The sequence below is a fragment of the Raphanus sativus genome, unplaced genomic scaffold (genome assembly GCF_000801105.2).
Source record: "Raphanus sativus cultivar WK10039 unplaced genomic scaffold, ASM80110v3 Scaffold1037, whole genome shotgun sequence".
Lineage (NCBI taxonomy): Eukaryota > Viridiplantae > Streptophyta > Magnoliopsida > Brassicales > Brassicaceae > Raphanus > Raphanus sativus.
Window position 1 is genome coordinate 8,904 of NW_026616351.1, and position 17,498 is coordinate 26,401.

General features: G+C 44.0%; 1 long non-coding RNA gene and 1 pseudogene across 1 annotated transcript; both read right to left on the reverse strand.

The window, feature by feature from the left end:
- Window positions 1-1,585: 1,585 nt before the first annotated feature.
- LOC130503595 (uncharacterized) lies at window positions 1,586-3,005 on the reverse strand. Its single transcript, XR_008940875.1, has 3 exons — window positions 2,875-3,005; window positions 2,403-2,707; window positions 1,586-2,178 (listed from the first exon to the last, which is right to left on the reverse strand). It is a non-coding gene; the product is annotated as an uncharacterized LOC130503595 (long non-coding RNA).
- Window positions 3,006-3,850: 845 nt separating this feature from the next.
- LOC108832206 (uncharacterized membrane protein At4g09580-like) lies at window positions 3,851-11,857 on the reverse strand (annotated as a pseudogene).
- Between the last annotated feature and the right edge of the window lie 5,641 nt (window positions 11,858-17,498).

Genomic DNA, 17,498 nt, shown 5'->3' on the forward strand with positions numbered 1-17,498 from the left:
GCAACTTATTAAAGCATTTATAGAGATTATAATCTCCATTCCTGAATAAAAACCCTATATCTAGCACTCTTTATCACATTTAAACAACCCATCATATTGTTAGTTAGAGCAACTACCTTGCTCATTTTAGGAATTGTTACTTTTACTTTCATCATATAAACCAACCTTGCCTAGGATTGATTAGTAGATTTCATTTAATTGGTTCCCTAGCTCCTCGTGATTCGATCCATAAGTACTACAGCTGTACCTCTTATTTGAGAGAGTAAGCTCTACTGGGTAATTTGAGCACTATCATCGAGGTTTGCCAGGATAGCAATTACGTGCGAACAGTGTTTCCGGGAAAGTCTGCATGGTCCCAATAAATTCCGGCGCATTGGATGCAGCTGGATCTTGTTCGGTTGATGCAACTTCGTCTTGTTCGGTGGATGCAGGTTCCTCTTGTTCGGACTCCGTGCTCATCTCTGAAATACAATAACCAAATCCAGACGAATGCCCAAAGCTTTAATTTTTTAAACTTTTCCCTAAGAATTTCAGAGAGAGGCTTAGCGAAAGGAGATACCTGCATAACGAGGCGCAGTTTTGCCTACTCGGCGAGTTTTCTTGGGAATTGGTTCTCTATCACTGGCGGATTGACTACGAGTCACCCTCCTCGAGGGCATTACGCTGGAGGGGGATAACATCTCTACTGGAGTCTGCTCGCGAAAGTGGTCGTCTTGTGTCGTATCTGGTCGCAGTCTCCAATTCGTGTCTCGGAAGTTTGGTTTTCAATTGTGTCTCAAATCTGGGTACAGTCGAGGCTGGTTCTTATGTTTGCTTTTCAATGGCAGTTGTTTAGAGGTTAGAGGTAATTCTGGTCAAACCACAAGACCACCAAAAGTGCCAATTTTAAAAAATTTCAGAATCTTCTCCTAATTTTAATTTTTCTAATTCTCTGAATTATTTTAGTAGCTCTTTTCGCATTTTTAAAAATCACAAATGCGTAATGGCACGGTCGTAATATCAAGAACCATGTGCGCCCTCTGCCGACAATTCACAAGTCTGGAAAAGGCGATTTGCCCAATTCTCTAATTTAAACTTGAGGTCGCCCAACTCCCTAATTTCAAACTTGTGATTTGCCCAATTTGCCAATTTTTTCATTAGTTAATTGAGATTTGATATCTCTTAAAAAAGGAAACCAAGTAATAAGAATTTAATGAAATAAAATTATGTTTTTAGATAAATAAAAAATATTAGCAATTATCAAAAAAATATATTCTTTTTAATATTGATAAATCCGTCAGAAAATAATAAACCCTAAACCCTAAATTCTAAACCATAAACCTTAAATTCTAAATACTAAACCTAAAACCCTTGGGAAAAGCCTGAACCCTTGGGCAAATCCTATACCCTAAACCCTTAAATTTAAACCAAACCTTAAATCATAAACTAAATTCTAATCCCTAAACCCTAAATCATAACTTCTAATACTAAACTCTAAATCTTAATTTCCAAAATAGTTTATGGTTTAGGATTAAGAGTTTATGATTTAATATTTTTCAAAGAGTTTAGGGTTTAGGGTTTCGTGTTTAAAATTTAGGGTTTAATATTATGGTTTATGATTAAGTGTTTAGGGTTTAAAATTAACGATTTAGGGTATAGGATTTGCCCAAGGGTTCAGGCTTTCTCCAAGGGTTTAGGGTTTACTATTTAGAATTTAGGGTTTAGTATTTTTTGACGGATTTATCAATACTAAAAAAAATATTTTTTTATAATTGCTACTATTTTTTATTTATCTAAAAACATAATTTTATTTCATTAAATTCATGTTTTAATAGATATTAAATCTAAATTAACTAATTGCTTAACTAATTCCTATTGGTGGGTGAATGTAGATGTTCACCTTAGGGGGTGAACCTAAGTTTTGTTCACCCAATTATATGTATGTTTTTAATCTTTGCAAGGTTTTAGAGTTTTATAACAAATCTTGAGCTTTCAGATGTTCAACTAACAAATGGATTCAATAGCTTGATCAGATATTTCTGGATTGTAACTTTAGAAGTGAGATGCAGAAAGGTTTAGAGGTTTTGATAATGTTAGATACCTGAGTAAATAGATTGCTCATCTGTTTGTGTAAATTTTGTTTCAAACACTGATCGCTCTGATGATTCTCTTGAATTCTTCTTGGCTGTCTTTCAAGGCCTGCAAAAGTGGAATCACTATTTAATGTTTGAGTCGTCTTGATCTTTTAATCGCTAGAATTTTAAAGTAATCAATTCTTAACAAAAGGTGGCCGCTTCCATTGAAAAAAATGTAAACAAACAATCTTTCCAGAGTAAGAGTACACCTAAAATTTCATAAATAACATACAATCCATGAATCTAAGAACAATACTCAAAGAAAGAGCATTAGATCTTGACATTTACCTCAACCCAAAACCGGACAGCCTAACATAGACTTTTATGGACCTGGCACATCTTCCGAGGAAATATTCTAACTATACGAAATCTGGAAAATGCAATCGTTTTTCCTAGAACCTTAGATAAACAATAAATTCACAGCTACTATATAATTAAGAGCACAGACACATCTCATCTCCACCTTTTTGCAAGGAGATCGACAGCTGAACGCACCAGCCATCTGAACCCACTAACTAACCAAGATTATCAGATAACAAAAGATGATGTTCAAAGGATGAAGCCTGACCTTTTTATAGGTGGAGATCAACCTCCTGGAAGGAAAATAAGAATAATTGCATGAGTGATCGTGATTATAGTGGGTCGAAAGAGTTAAGAAGTCATTAATGACACTGAATCAATGCAACTCGTAACGGGTCAGAGGAGAAGAATCACAAACAAAACGTGACGAACTGAGATGAATGCATAGATTCTTCCTGACCTCATACAATCTTTCAGAACCTCTATTGTTGGTTGACATTCAGAGTTTGCAGTTAACGATGAACCCTAGAAATTTATGGCGGCTATTCATGAAGAAGGTAAAGTAGGACTTTTGTTTTTTGGTTAAAAAAGGTAAAATCAACTACAGTAATAGGCAAAATTTTAACTGTTTTCAGACCGAAATATCTTATTCAAAGGCCCATAAATAATTCAATCAAGAAAGCCCGTCAGACAACCAAACGAAACCAAATTTCTGTGGTGTAATAAAACGCAGCATTAAGTGTTACAAAAAAACGAAACACAACATTTAATAAAAAGGTGGACACGTGTCGTAACGACATCGCTCGACTTATTGACGTGGACAGCCTAGAAGGGATGAAAACATTCTTTTATATATATAGATTTATAATAGCAAGTAAAATATTTAAGATGAGTTTCCAGAAAACTTGAAGAAATGTGCAAGTAGTTAAATCTTAACCATAGAGATCAGCGTAACCTTTAACCTATGTTTATATGCATTAACATATTGTTTTTCCTCTCTCTTTGTATATTTAACAAAATTTGGAAGGATTTGTGTAGTTCCAGGAAAGCTTTCCAGAAAATTTGATGTTAATAATTTTTTTTTTGTGTGGTGTCTTATTTGTTTGGCTTACGCATGTTGATATCTTTGGTAGGCTCGTAAATTTTCTTATGACATTGTTAGTTTCTTGCATGTGATTGTGAAACTGTGTTGTGTTTTTAAAATTTCTGGAAAGATTTATGTGGTTTCAAAAAAGCTTTCTAGAAAATTCAGTGTTAACAAATTTGATGCGACTTTTAGTAAATAAAATTGGTTATTTAACATTTCAGGGTAAGTTGAATCATTTTCAGGAAAGCCATCACAGAAATCTTAATGTGTTATGAATATAATAGGATAGTATGTAACATGATAGGAGCTATTAAAGAAGTTTTAATGTGTTATGAATGTACATAATCTACTACATAAGCGAATAGGGTGCAGAGTCAGATCTCTGAACAAAAATACAATATACAGAACCAATCTCGGAATCAAGATCCAATATACTAGCTAGACAAAGCACTTAATACAAAAGGAATGAGAGACTGGAGAGAATGAGTTTCGAATCCACAACAAAGTGATAAACCAATCGAAGGCAGAGTTAGCGGTTTAGTACTCTGTGATGTCTCCAAAGCGACCTTCATTCATATACTCTCTTTCTCTTTAGCAGAGCAGGGAATATGGAGATGGATCCAATGAGGAATAACACTGACAAAGTCTTAAAATCATACAGATCTTTCACTGATTTGAGATCTCCAAGAACCAGACCAGCCTGTATACATGAAGTGAATATATACCATGACATGAGCCTTTTACAATGTCACTTAAGGGCACCAAGAGATCAAAAACTAGATACTCACTCTAACGGTTATGTACGAAGCTGGCATAAATTGATGAAGAGGTTTGGAAGTGTGTGTGTTATCCTTAAGAAGAGCATGTAGTTTAGTAGCTTATCTCTTCTTTTCCCAATCTGACCGAAACGATATAAGGGCGTTAATCCTTAAGAACAAGGGATTTTACTAAACTAGTCAAACAAAAAAAAAGAGAACTTACCTCTGCTTGGAAAAACTTCAACTTGCCAGGCCACAACTAGCAAACCAGAGGCCTTCCGACCAATTTTGATAAGAAGAAACATGACCAGGCTCCAGCTGTTGCATTGAGGACGACAAGACAAAACCTCTAACCACACCGAAAAGAGCTCCGGAAAGTAGTGACATAAAGATTGTTCCAGGTATCATGAAGGTTTGCATAAAGATATATGTGGAACAGTAACCTAAAATGAATCTTGCTGGATACTCACTTTCATAAGACCCAAGATTATCTCTGCAAAATATTGTCAGAGAGAATGACATACATTATTAGCAAAAAAATCTTTCTCACTAAACTAAATCTTTGACATCTTGGGAAAGATCAAAACTTCCAATCTCGGGTTTGAAAAATAAAAATTAAGAAAAAAAGAAGCTAATCACTTTTGAGTATGCATCTTATAAAGATCAGAACTTGAAGAGAATCAGACTCAATAGACGCTACTGAAAAAGGCTAAATCTCACTAGAGCAATCGGAAATCGGAGATGGTTCTAGGAAGTTTGAGCTTGCCGTATTCAGCGGGAGGCATTGTGAGGTAAATACACAGAAGTCCGGTGGTGAAGACGAGGAAGACGGTGAAAAACACGACGAATTCCCAAAGTGAAAGAGGAAACAGCTGCGATTTGGTGCGTTTCGAGGAAGACGCGGCGTTGTAAGACCCAAACCTAGATCCCTTGATCCAACCAGTCCGCGGCCTTACCTAAGAGTCTAAGTGTACTTCAGCCGGTTAAGGTCTAATCTTTACTTAGTCATTTTTCAAGCAATTGAGGTTCATGCAATAATAAAAACAATGCGGAAGCTTAAGGCAAACATCATATTATATATATATGTCAAATGTGATCCACACAAAGTATTCAAATCAATCAGTTGCACAATAGGCTATTATAAATCCAATGTATCCAACAATCACTACATCACACATCCCACACGGCCAAGGTCTTCATGGCTCCTTAGCCTTACCACGATCCCTTTCAGGATCTGAAATCAAAACCCACAAAACATATGCATAAGAATCACAATCCGATATCCTAGCAATCAACATCCTAACCATGGTTTGGACACTTAGCCTAATTCTGGCCAAAAGTGACCCTTTCTTATACTTGTCCAAAAACTAAATAAAATTCATGATAATTCATGATAATTCATGACTAAGAGAATGGTCAAGTCAGATTTCTCAGAACTGGCCTCGATCATACTGATCTCACCCATGAACAACCCATATGGCTATAACTGATCACCTCTAAATCGATGATATAAATCCATTCTTTCACTTTGATAATTCATTATAAATCCCCATTAAGAGATATTAGACGCCAAATCCCAATAAGTCCCTTAGGAACTATGAGATCGGACCACACATGCCCAACCAAGGCCAAGGAGAGATAACTCTGATCTAACCAAGTCTTGGAGGCATGTCCATGAGTTTGAACCCACAGATCACTTCAGAATAAGATAGAGAAGAGATATATTGACAGGAAAAGAGTAATAGATGCAACCATCCACACATGGATCAAACGGCCTGACCATCCGGATGAATGGCCTTAAGCGGTTTGTACTTGGTTTGCATCATGTACCTTAGGTGTGTGCTCGGAAGTTCCCAAACTATTCTCTGCAGCCTTCTCCTTCCCTCTAGTATCCATTCCCGATCAAGTCTCCTTTTCCCATGGCTAGAACCCACCGGAATCACCAAGTCTTCACACGGACTGCCTTGCGGCCAACTCTTCTCTTTTCTCTCTTTGATTCTGTAAAGAATTGGGCAGAGTTTCCCCTTATGTTTCTGATCATTTCTGTCGACAGAGTAGACCTATATTTATAGGAGAAGGGCTTGCCAACTGCTCTTGGGCGAGCGGACACAATGATTGGCCGATTGGCAAACAGTTACACCTTTTCGGCCAAACCGTCCAACCGCTCGTCAACTGCCCTTCTCTGCGTTTGGGCTGATCGATCTCTGGTCCAATAGCTTGCCCACATGCATAGCTGAGTTGCCAAAGCATCACAGACCCATTGGACCCCCATGTCCACCATCCGGACCATAACCACCACTCATGGTCCGCAATGACCGGCCAAGACTCCAACACTCCATTCAGCTGAGTTGAGCTGAGTGCTAGCTGCCTGAGCTGAGTGAGCTACTCCTCCAGCTCCAGTGAGCTTAGCTCAGACTGTGTGAACTCCCTTCCAGCTCCACCTAGCTGGTTGAGCTGCCTCCGGATCTTGTCCAGCTTCCGGACCACCCGTCCAGCTTCCTTTAGCTTCTTTCCTTCTTATTTTGGTTAAGTCCCAGCCATCTGATGCACTTAACCTTCTGTTTGGACCATGATACGCTTGCCTTTAGATCATATGACCTGGCCAGTTCATCTCCTCGTACCATGGCCCGTCCTGATGGCCTTATGTAGAACTAGGGACATGATAAGTCTCCTCCACTTGGAAGGAACTCGTCCCCGAGTTCATACTTGATGATTCTCCATCCACATACTGACTATACCACTCAGGATACTCAGCTTTCATCCTTGCCTCTGTTTCCCAAGTGATAATGTCTTTGCCATTGAATTCCCATACTATCTTTAGCATAGGAACTGTCTTCTTTCTCACTGCCTTTTCCATCCGATCAATGATCCGAACCGGCCTTGTTTCTAAGGTGAGGTTCTTGCCAATATCTTTTAGAATTTCTGGCAACACAATGTCCTGATCCGTCAGGCACTTCCTTAGTTGAGACACATGGAACACATTATGGTAAGCATCCATTTCAGATGGCAAATCCAATTTGTAAGCCACTGCCCCAACTCTTTCAAGTATCCTGAATGGACCTAGGAACCTAGGGTCCAGTTTCCTTCTTCAGAAACTATGGCCCTGCATTTGAAGGTAATCATCTTGAGATAGATTAGATCACCAACCTCAAACTCAAGATGTTTCCTTCTCTTGTCAGCATAACTCTTCTGGCGGTCTTGTGCCTCTTTCATCTTCTCCTTGACCAGTTTGATCTTCTCGGTGGTTTCTTCCACAATCTCAGGACCTATTATGCTGGGCTCCCCCACTTGGGTCCAGTATAAGGGTGTCCTGCAAGGCCGCCCATACAATGCTTCATAGGGAGACATACCAATGCTGGTGTGGAAGCTGTTGTTGTATGCAAACTCCACCAGTGGTAAGTACTTCTCCCATGAATCGCCCCAATCTAGAACACATGCCCTTAGCATATTTTCCAAGGTCTGGATGGTTCTTTCTGACTGACCATCCATTTGGGGATGATAGGATGTACTCATGTTCACTCTTGTCCCTAAGGCCTTTTGGAAAGCCCTCCAGAAGTAAGAAGTGAAACGAGGGTCTCTATCTGAGACTATACTGGCCGGCACTCCATGCAGCCTTACAATTTGATCTATGTAGATCTTTACAATCTCATCCACTCCATCACCCTTCTTGATTGGTAAGAAGTGTGCAGATTTGGTCAGGCGATCCACAATCACCCAAACTGCATCCTTCTTGTTGCTGGTTGTAGGAAAACAAGTTACAAAGTCCATGGTGATGTGATCCCACTTCCATTCTGGAATAGGAAGGTTCTGAAGTAAACCACTTGGAACCTGATGTTCAGCTTTAACAAGTTGACAAGTAGGGCACTTGGCCACTCACTCAGCAATGTCAGCCTTCATTCTGATCCAATGGTAATACCTCTTGATGTCTTTGTACATCTTGTTTAGCCCCGGGTGCACTGAGAACTTAGACTTATGAGCTTGACTCATAATCTCTTCCTTTAGTCCCCGGTCACCAGGAACACTGATCCTTCCATGTACCAAAATGGTACCATTACTTGTGATCTGATACTCAGTTTTGTCATTCTTTGCAACCTTTTGCAAGTTCTCATCCAAGCCTTGTGCTTGTTGGATCCTGGTAAGGAGATCAGCCTGGTTCACAGCCTCCAAACCCAAAGGCTCATTCTCACTGGCCAAAATGTTTAGATTGAGTGATCGGACCATCCCTTCCAAAATCTCTGCTTCCTTTTCAGCTGATACCTTAGCCCTACGCCTGCTTAATGCATCAGCCACTAGATTGGCCTTGCATGGATGATAGGCAATGTCCAAATCATAGTCACCACAAACTCCATCCACCGCTTTTGTCTCAAATTCAACTCAGGTTGAGTGAATATGTACTTCAGGCTCTTGTGGTCAGTGAGATTCTGAACTTTGGCATCATACAAGTATGATTTCCATATCTTCAAGGCAAATACCACTGGGGCCATCTCCAGGTCGTGGGTTGGATAGTTGCCTTCATGTTTCCTGAGTTGCCTTGAGGCATAGGCTATGACCTTCCCATGTTGTGTGAGCACACAGCCTAATCCAGTAATGGATGCATCTGTGTACACCACATATGGTTGGTCGGCCTCAGGTAACACCAAGACTGGTGCACTGGTCAGCATGTTCTTCAAGGCTATAAAGCACTTTTCACAAGCTTCAGACCAAATGAACTTGACATATTTTCCAGTAAGTTGTGTCATAGGTTGTGCCACACTTGCAAACCCTTTGACATACTTTCTGTAGTAGCCGGCCAGACCCAAGAAACCTCTAACTTCAGTTGCATTCTTTGGTCTTGGCCACTCTTGTATACACTTGATCTTCTCTGGATCAACTGATACTCCTTCCTCAGACACTACATGTCCTAAGAAACCAATGCTCTTCTGCCAAAAGCTACACTTGCTTAGCTAGGCAAACAATTGCTGCTCTCTCAGCCTTTCCAACACCAATCTGAGATGCTTCTCATGGTCCTCCCGAGTCTTAGAGTATACTAGTATGTCATCAATGAAGATGATTACAAATTCATCTAAGAAATCTCGAAAGATTCCATTCATCATCTTCATAAAGGCTGCTGGTGCATTGGTCAATCCGAATAGCATGACCACGAACTCATAGTGACCATACCTTGTCCGGAAGCTGTCTTCTTCACATCATCTGATGCAATGGGGATTTGATGATAGCCTGATGCCAAATCAATTTTTGAAAACCACTTGGCTCTTTTCTATTGATCTAGCAACTCATCAATCCTAGGCAAAGGGTACTTATTCTTTATAGTAACCATGTTCAGACCTCTATAGTCTATGCATAACCTAAAGCTACCATCCTTCTTTTTAACAAAGAGGACTGGTGCTCCCCATGGTGATACACTTGGGCGTATGAACCCTTTATCCAACAACTCTTCAAGTTGTTTCTTTAGCTCAACCATCTCGGCCGAAGCCATGCGGTATGGGCTCTTTGACATTGGGGCTGTCCCTGGTTCCAGTTCTATTATGAATGGGTCTGACCTATCAGGGGGAATGCCCTGTAGGGACTTAAACACATCCTCAAACTCACTGACCAGTGGTATCCTGTCCGGGCGACCATCCCCTATGACCTCCTTAGTGGTGATTGTGGCTAAATAAGCTTCACAACCTTGCTCCAGCATCCTTGCCGCTCGGACTGCTGATAACACTAAGCATCCAGAGGCCGGATTAATACCTTGGTACCTGATCGGGGGTCCACACCCACTCTCAAACTGCACCCTTCCCCGATGACAGTCTAAGGTGGCCCGATTCTTGCCAAGCCAGTCCATGCCTAGGATCACCTCGTGATTCTTAAGGCGGACCACAATCAGATCCACAGGCATTGCCTTGTCCTGGATCATCACTGGAATGTTTTTAACCAGACCTAGTGAATGCATAACTTGCCCACCGGCTGCACTCACCAAGCCAAGATCATTCCTGGTTCCCATTTGGAACATACTTTTCCAATCATATCTGGACTCACAAAACTATGTGTAGCTCCAGTATCAAATAATACATGTGTTTCCACACCACCAATACACAAGGTCCCTACATAAGACCTCATCTAAGTCTCTAGTCCATCCTAGATTCCTTACCATGCCATTCTAATGAATTTTAAAAAGAACAAGATTAGAGTTTTACCAGTGATCGCCTTGAAGGGTCCGGACTCATCCACATCCCTTGAAAGCTCATAGACTCGAGGTGCTGAGGTTTGGCCTTGCTTGTGGTTTGGTCGGTTGTGCTCAACGCGACCCTTTCCTTGTCCAGTTTGCAACTGAGGGCAGTCCACTCGGAAATGCCCTCTCTTGCCACACTGATGACAAGTCCTGGCCTCACTGGTCGAGCCTTGCCCACGATTCCTATCCGGACCTGGACAATCCCGAGCTGAGTGATCTATCTTATCACAACGGGTACATGCTCCCATAGCCTTCCAGCACTCTCCTCCATGGTGTTTTCCACATTTGGGACACTCAGGCCTACCACTTGAGGTTTTACCCCCTTCGGCCGCATCCCTCTTTCTCTTCTTGTCACCACTCTGACAAGAAGACACCACCACACTCTTCAGCCTTTGCTTGTTTTCTTCAGCTAGATTGGTCTCCAGCATTGCCATCTGTTCCACCAGCTCAGAGACTGTGTTGAAGGTACGGACTGAGCAATAAGTCTTAAGTTCAGCCCTAAGGCCTCTTATGAACCTGCGGACCTGAACCTGCGGACCTGAACCTTCTCATCCTCCAGTTCCTTACCCACATACCTCCTGAGCCGGTTGAACTCTTCTTCATACTCCCTTACAGACCTTTTGCCTTGAACCAAGTCCAAGAACTTGGCTTCCAAACGATCCCATGCTTCAGCCGGAAAGTACTTGTGGTTGAACTCAACCTCAAAGTCAGAGAACCTCACAATGGAACAATTGGTGCGCTTGTCTAGGGACAGCCACCAGTTGTGTGCATCTCCCTCCAGGAAGTGCACTGCTATGTCTCTTTGGTACTCTTTAGGGCACCTTGTAGACTTGAAGTTCCTGACCAGCCGATCCCTCCACTCATCTGCCTCCATAGGATCAGCACTTCCAGCAAAGTGTTTGGTTCCCAAACGAGAGATGTGCTCAAGCACCTTCAGGTAATCAACCTTCTTAGCTGTTCCAGCCGGTGGATCCAGCTCAATCACCTCAGCTATAGGTGCAACTTGACCACCAGCTCCACCAGCTCGTAGAGCTATCACATGAGCTTGAGTACTCTGACCCACTGATTAGTTCACTACTGGTGTGAACACTTGGGTCATTGCCAGAATCTGACTTCCCATTAACTTGATTGCATCAAGTATTTGCTTCATGGTTGGTTCAGCCATTTGATCAACCGGACCAGTCCTCCCATCACCTTGGATGTTTGGATCAGCTCGGTTACCAGTCTCTGAGGACTCAGCTTCACCTTCCAGCTCATTTCTCACCTGCCCACTAGCTGCTCCTATCTGTCTTCCAGCTTCATTCAGCTGCTGTCTGGTCTCATCCAGCTGCCTGTTCTCTCCACCCAGCTGAACCTCAGTCTGATTGACCTGAGTTTCAGTCATGATGGCCTCACCGGTCCGACCAGTAGGTGGAACTGACAACTCCACTTGTGGGTTGAGCACTGAGGCATCTCCTGCTCCGGACGCCTATCCCATCCCTGGATTTCGAGACCTCTTCTTTGTTCCCTTAGGACATCAAAGACAAAACACAAATCAAAGGTTAGATTAACATTTTATTTGCAAACCTCAAGCAATCTAATGTTAACCAATACCAAAACTTGCCATGAGACCCAGCCGGATGTGTGATGACCTGCCCTAACCCACAGCCTAGAATCAAGCATGCTCTGATACCAACTTGTAAGACCCAAACCTGGATCCCTTGATCCAACCAGTCCGCGGCCTTACCTAAGAGTCTAAGTGTACTTCAGCCGGTTAAGGTCTATCTTTACTTAGTCATTTTTCAAGCAATTGAGGTTCATGCAATAATAAAAACATGCGGAAGCTTAGGGAAAATGTGGGAACCGAAATTCGCACTGTCGATTTTAGTTAAGTTTAAACGTAGGAAAACTAAGTTGACCTAGTTTTCCCCGAGGATCCCGGCTATCTGCTGGGCCACGCACGACAAAGTTAATACGAGTCTAATTTGGGAATGAATGCGTAAAATAAAGAGAGCAAAAAGAAAGAATCTTATTTCCGAATCTGCGGAGAGCGTTCGAACAACAGGTCGAGATCTCGGCCACAAGAGCTGTCGATCGTCGCTAGTCTCAAAACCTAGATCTAACCTAGTTGAGTTGCAGCTCGCTAAAAAAAGGAAATAAACGCCTAAGTTCTAAGTTGCTCTAGAGTGGTTTCTTTCTTCTGATTTTCGGATCCCCCTTCCTCTGCTCCTAGCCTTGCTTATATACTCCCATATTCTTATTCTTGATGGGCTGAGTCTGCGCGAGCTGGACTTTTTCCATTTTCGTAGGCTTTCGTGTTTATCGGGAAAGTTGACATTTATCCTTTCGGAATTTTGACATTTATCTTTTCGGAAGTTTAACATTTATCTTGTTATGTGAAGATAATTGTAAACCGTCATATCTATCTATTAGAAAATCGTAAATGGGTCGTCGATCGGGTTTGGTCCCTTCGGGCCGTCTTCCGGACTTCCGCTGTTTTCTACGATTTCTTTGAAAGAATGCTCCTACTTGGATGTCGAGTCTTTCGGAAGATCTTTGATCCATTGCTGAGGCGAATGGTGTTCCAAGATAACCATCACCGTTTTATACGAAGTCTTCCTGTCCGTTGACGTCTTATGGGTTCTTCGAAATCTTGGAGCAGGAAAAGGAGTTTTGTTTACGGGATCTCGGAAAGTCGCAAAACACGGATTTCTGGCGACCCGGAGGCCTAGAACTTACGCACGAAGACTAGCCGCTCGACGACCCGAGCCAGCACGGGGCTAGCCGCCCGGCGACCACGGCCATCACGGGCGCTAGCCGCCGCGACCACGGCCAGCACGGGGCTAGCCGCCCGGCGACCACGGCCAGCACGGGCGCTAGCCGCCGGCGACCACGGCCAGCACGGGGCTAGCCGCCCGGCGACCACGGCCAGCACGGGCGCTAGCCGCCGGAGGCCACGGCATCACGGGGCTAGCCGCCCGGCGACCACGGCCAGCACGGGGCTAGCCGCCCGGCGTCCACGGCCTGCACGGGCGCTAGCCGCCAGCGGCCACGGCCAGCACGGGGCTAGCCGCCCGGCGACCACGGCCAGCACGGGCGCTAGCCGCCGGCGGCCACGGCCAGCACGGGGCTAGCCGCCCGGCGACCACGGCCGCGACCGGTTCCTTCGGCTTGTGCGTGTTTTTAGTTTTCCATAGGTTTTTCCTTGTGTAGAAAATGTTTCTAGCCGTTGATTTTGAGATGATGAATCTCGAACTTAATTTTTCCTAAGGTTCTCGATTAACAATTAGTCTCTCGAGGTTGCTTTAACATTTTCATGTTTTTCGAGACTTTCGGACATCGATTTCGTCTTGACCGATTTTGACCCCAACAGTTAGCCCCCCAGCCAGCTAGGAGCCGTAGGGTTTGTAGGTCCTAGCTTGCGGTATGGTTCGTGAGGAAAGTATGGAGACGAAATTGTGTCGAAGGTCGGGGTGAATAGTCAAATCTTTGCCTATAAAGACTTGTGAATTCTTTACCATTCTTATTTCACTCAAGATTCTTAAGTAATCTCTCTCTTGCAAATTTCCTCTCTCTTCCTTTAAGAAAAGAATGACTTCAAGATCAAAATCCTCGAGGAGGACAGTCTCACTCGTCTTCGGATAGTTTCCACGCCGAGGAGGAAGTTCTGAAACCCGAGGTTTCAGAGATTGACAGGAGCGCGTATCGTGGACGCCGTCTTCGGTTCTGATGCTCCCCTTCCCGTGATCCCGATTCCCGGCGACCTCTGAGGACGCGTAAGGAAATTGACTCCCGAGCGAAGTATCCCCCGAATATCTCGGAATCCTTCGAGAGTTTTATGAGGTTCCGAAGGGAGTCACGTTTCGCATTCCTCGTGGAATGAGAGTTCGGAGCATCCTCCGCAGGGTTACTTTACTTGTTACGAGGCGTTCTTGACGCAATGCCGACTGTGGTTCCCAATCCCTGGGGTCATTGTTCAGGCCCTCGACCGTTTCGGAATCGCAATCAGCCAGCTGAACGTGCCGGCTTTGGAGAGCTGGCTTGGCGTTGTGATTTTGAGTTACGAGTTAGGGATGGACCTTAGCCCTGCTGACTTCGAAGGGTTGTGGAACTCCAAGACGACGAGCATCAATGGAGTATACTCCATGAAGGCGAGGACTAATTTTTCGGTAATCCATGGAGTTCCTCGCCGCCCAAAGATCACGTTGATCGTTTTTTTTCGTGAGGATAGATGGAGAGTCTGTCGAGGAAGGCTTTCTCCACCTAATTCCCGACGGACTGGTTGTACCAACGAGGTAAGATTGTCGCATCCCCTTTCTAGCATCGAAAGGCGAACTGAACGTGTGTGTGTGTTTTTTTTTTTTTTTTTTTTTTTGTTCAGAGAACAGGTGTCTCGCGCATGTTCCTTCCGATCTTTCGACCAAGAGAGACTTTTTTAGGACAAGGCTTGTTCCTGGAACTCCTTTACTCTTGACCGGATTCGAGGGGCGGTCGCGCTTTCACCGATCGAGAGGCGGTTACGAGGCCCTGTGTCAATGATAGATCCTACGTTTTTGCCCCTTCAAGGCAGAGGCGGATCTCGGAAGGATAAAGGGATTGCTTTCGAGACCTCGTCGGGAGACGGTGAGCTGCCGAGATACGATCCTGACTTCACCACAAAGAATCAGGGTGTTCCTCCCCCGGGTGACTTCTTTGATGAACTCCCTCCGGCGTTTTCCCGTGACGAGTCTTTGGACAACGAGGAGAGGGACAAGGTGACTGCGGAGGTGCTCGTTTGTCAACGAGGTTTGTTTTTGAAACTTGAGTAAATCCCTTTTCTTTTTATTTGACTTTGGCTTCTTTGCAGGCCGTGAGAGTGTGGAATGCATCGATAGATGGAAGTTTCCGTACTGCCCGGCTGGCTCTTTTCAAAGCAGAGGAAACGGAAAGGGAATTCGCCAAGTATCGGTTGGAGGTGGAGGAGCAAAAACGTCGGCAAGCCGAGGTCCAGGCTCAAGCCCTCGTTCGTGCGGAAAGTAGTGGGCGGAGAAGAGCTGCCGCCGCGCTGAACCGAAGGGCCGAAATTTTCTCTACGAATTCGAAGCGTACAAAGAGGCTCAGGACTTTGTAGGCGATTTTTCGCGAGTGTCGTTGGTTCGGTCGGTACCCTACACAAGATGCAGCGTGGGGGTTTCTTCTCTTTCCGGCGACTTGCCAAGATGGGATGGCTCGATGAGAATTATGCGCTAACGCTGAATCTTTGTTCCTCCGATCGAAGGGAGAATTCGAGAGTTGTGGAATCCTATCCAAGTCTCGGAAGATACAGCGGATGTAGGCGCGGGCTCGAACGCAGGCGACGGGGGTGAAGAGGTCGACCAGCCCGACTCCTCGTTTGGGATATCTCTAACCGATTGTTATGCATTCGATTATAATTTGTGATAGGCCAAGTGTGGCTGTTTGTATGTATGTGTTGTGACCCTTAGGAGGTCGCGTGACTTTGTGTTTCTCGGGATTGGCCGTTGGTGGCTTTTGATCCCTGTTATGAATGCTTTTTTGAATTCTGCGTTTTGATTTATACTTTCGTCAAGTGTAGAGGGTTTGAATACGTGTAGTCACTTCCATTCAATCTCTTTTTTTTTGTCGCTTGATCCGTAGGTTACTTTGTAGCGAACGTTAGGTTTGTAAGCGATAAGAGGCAAATTTTGGAATCTCGTATTCTGGATACTTATGCCTATGAGATGTCTTAGATACCAGCAACGCGGTTTAGGGCAAGACCTAGGTCTACTTTCGGACTGAAGCTGTGCGATGACAAATCGGCTTTCGTTTTGCCTGTTTGCGATTTCGACCTGACTCGTACCGTTTTAGAATCTGCGAAGTGCTTATCGGCTTATATGATTCGTTTGGATACGAGTCGAGCTACTTCCTTTACGAAGAGCTAACCAAAATTTGGATTTTTTGTATAGCGCGCTATGGTATCCTTGTCGGATGCAAGAGGACTTCGTTAGAAGCCAGACTACGAATTTGATTGAGTGAAACGTTTCTATGTTTTTCCGTCGGGGCCAATCGACGGAAATGAATTTTATAGTCGCGGACAGACTGTTTGATAGAGTTTTTTAGAGTCGCGGATGGACTGTTTGGTAGAGTTTTAGAGTCGGATGGACTGTTTGGAGGAGAATGGAGAACAAGACTTTTCGGGAACTAACGACGTCTCGCGTTCCTCAAAGATATGATTTTTCGTTTTCCGTAATGTTTATGCGTTGAGTAAGCATTTGAATTAAAAACTTTATAATGTAGAGTACATGTGAAAATTATTTTTGCGGAGTACAAGGATGTTTGTTCCTCTTCCCCCCCCCCTTTTTGGTGAGGGGATAGCTGAACTCGTCGGGTTGCGACGAGCTGCCTACGTACCTCTTGCGAGGATCAAGCCATCTCGTAGTTCTGTTTCTATCGCGGTTGCTATTACTCCACGATTTCCGGCGCCTTGACTGTTTCAGTAAGTCGGCGGTCGCGTTGGGAGTTAGGTCATCCGTTTTTCGGAGATGGACTCGAGGATTTTCCCGCTATCCTGAGTTGTGGCCTGTTCGGACAAATCCGAGCTGTTCTTTGCTGAGTTCTCGGAGATACTCAGATTCTTCTTAGTTCGCTTCGGGTTAGCTACTGGGGCGTTCCGATTGCTGCGCAATTTATGTTCGGCCAGGAAGCAGAGTCGCGACTGTTTTTGGCTTCCCCAGATTACCGCTGTTCCAGTCGGTGTTGGAAACTTGACGCCGAGATGGTAAGTGGACGGGACTGCCTTCATGGCGTTTATCCAAGGAGTTCCCATTATGGCGTTATAGATAGCCGGTTATCCACTACCGCGAATTAGACGATCTTCGTGACTTCCTTAGCCATGACCGGGAGTCTTAATTTTTCCGAGGTCATGGATGTGACGCCGAGAATCCAGTCAACGGTCTTGTTCTGGGATAACTTCTTCCGAGGGGTATGTTTCATCCTCTGCAGAGTGTCGCGGAACATGATGTTGACCGTGCTTCCTGTGTCGATGAGGATGCGGCCGACTTCGAGATCCT